We start from the raw sequence: 2387 nt of genomic DNA, 5'->3' as shown, positions 1-2387 counted from the left end.
TTTTTTTTGCGGTACGCAGGCCTCTCACTGTTGTGGCCTCTCCGGTTGCAGAGCACAGGCTCCGGACGCGCAGGCTCAGAGGCCATGGCTCATGGGCCTAGCCCCTCCGCGGCATGTGGGATCTTCCAGGACTGGGGCACAAACCCGTGTCCCCTGCATCGGCAGGTGGACTCTCAACCACTGCGCCACCAGGGAAGCCCTCCTTGGCTTTTTGAATCAGAATTGTGGCTGATTTACAAGTAAATGTGAGAGGAAGTCTTTTTGTCTTTGTAATACTGCTCATTTTATTGTTCTGGTTTCTTAAGACTTAAATTACTGTCATTAGAAAGATTTGCAGTTAGATCCAGCAGCACATTCTAGCATCACCATTTACAAATATTGAAGTTTAGCTCAGTGACTTGAGGCTCACAGTACATGTAAAATGGGAATAGTGCCTGCCTCATAGCATTCTTCTAAGTGTGAGAAATAACTTGTGAAGTACTTATAGGTATTCCATAAATCATAGTTCCTTTCCATAATTTTTTAAAAATTATAGTTGATTTACAATATGATTTGTTTTTAATATTATTTACAATATTATTATTAGTATACATTCCAGATGTACAACATAGTGTTTCAATATTTTTATAGATTATACTCCATTTAAAGTTGTTATAGGGGCTTCCCTGGTGGTGCAGTGGTTAAGAATCCGCCGCCTGCTAATGCAGGGGACATGAGTTCGAGCCCTGGTCCGGGAAGATCCCACATGCTGCAGAGCACCTAAACCTGTGCGTCACAACTACTGAGCCTGTGCTCTAGAGCCCGCGAGCCACAACTACTGAGCCCACGTGCTGCAACTACTGAAGCCCGCGCGCCTAGAGACCGTGCTCCGCAACAAGAGAAGCCACTTCAGTGAGAAGCCCGCGCACAGCAATGAAGAGTAGCCCCAGCTTGAAGCAACCAGAGAAAGCATGCGTGCAGCAACGAAGACCCAACGCAGCCAAAAATAAATAAATAAATAAAGTTGTTATAAAGTGCTTTCCTTTCTTGATTTGATTATCTTTGGTTATTGCTGGGAGTAGATATGGCAGCCACTTTTGATGTTTTTTGTTTTTTTTTAACATCTTTATTAGAGTATAATTGTTTTACAATGTTGTGTTAGTTTCTGCTGTATAACAGAGTGAATCTGCTATACATGTACATATATCCCCATATCCCCTCCCTCTTGCATCTCCCTCCCACTCTCCCTATCCCACCCCTCTAGGTGGTCACAAAGCACGGAGCTGATCTCCCTGTGCTATGTGGCTGCTTCCCATTAGCTAGCTATTTTACATTTGGTAGCGTATATATGTACCATGTATATATAGAAGTGTATTTATTTAGTTTTTAATCACTTAAGGAGGTGTTCTCTTGTTAATCTTCTTAAATTTGAATAGTCAGTATTATTTGCTTCTTATTTATGTCTTTAATCAACATATATTTTATTTTATTTATTTATTTTGTTGTGTTGGGTCTTAGTTGCGACAGCTGGGCTCCTTAGTTGCGGCATGCGTGTGGGATCTAACCCAGGTCCCCTGCATTGGGAGCACAGTGTCTTAACCACTGTGCCATCAGGGAAGTCCCTCAACATATATTTTAAACATTAAATTATGTGTTAGGGATTGTATGAGGCAATACAGAGATGATACAGATGTGTTGCAAAGATGAAATGACAGGGTTCCTACCTACAAGGATCCTCTCTTTTGAAAAAGAGACAGACGTATTTTTAGATTCTATGGGATGTTTGCTAAAAAGGTAAGAGATACCTTAGGAGCAAAAGCAAGGAGAACTGTCTGCTTCAGGAAGTCAGGGAAGGTTTGACAGGAAGCTGGAGTTGAGACTTGATGGTGGATGGAAGTTTTGTGAACAAGATGGAATTGGTCATGGTGTTGAGTTAGGGCTCCAAGGCAGAAGACAATGTGCACAGCTTGGGAGATGTGGATTGTGAATTTCAAGTAGTTAAGTACTGTTGGAGAGTAGAGTGAGGTGTAGGAGCGGCAGGGAAGAAGATTTTACTGGTAGGTGAAGTACTTGTACACCACGTAATAGAGTTTGCAGTTTACTGTGTACGTCAGAGGTTCTTAAAACTTTGTATGTATTATAATCACCCAAAGAGCTTATTAAACATACAGAGAGCCCAGGCCAGGCTCTCATGGATGCTAGATTGGGGTTGTGGCTATATATTGAATATCTGTATATTGAACAAAACTTTCCCCATCCCCAGATGAAGTTAGGAAACCAGTGCTGTAGGTCACTGGTCCCAAAAGTGAGGTGCTGGAAAAAAAAAAAAAGTAATAATAATAACATATAAAATATTAGGGGCTTCCCTGGTGGCGCAGTGGTTGAGAGTCCACCTGCCGATTCAGGGG

The sequence above is a fragment of the Lipotes vexillifer genome, unplaced genomic scaffold (genome assembly GCF_000442215.2).
Source record: "Lipotes vexillifer unplaced genomic scaffold, Lipotes_vexillifer_v1.1 scaffold217, whole genome shotgun sequence".
In the NCBI taxonomy this organism is placed as follows: domain Eukaryota; kingdom Metazoa; phylum Chordata; class Mammalia; order Artiodactyla; family Lipotidae; genus Lipotes; species Lipotes vexillifer.
The sequence above is the reverse complement of the archived record's forward strand: the minus strand, read 5'-3'. Positions refer to the sequence as shown.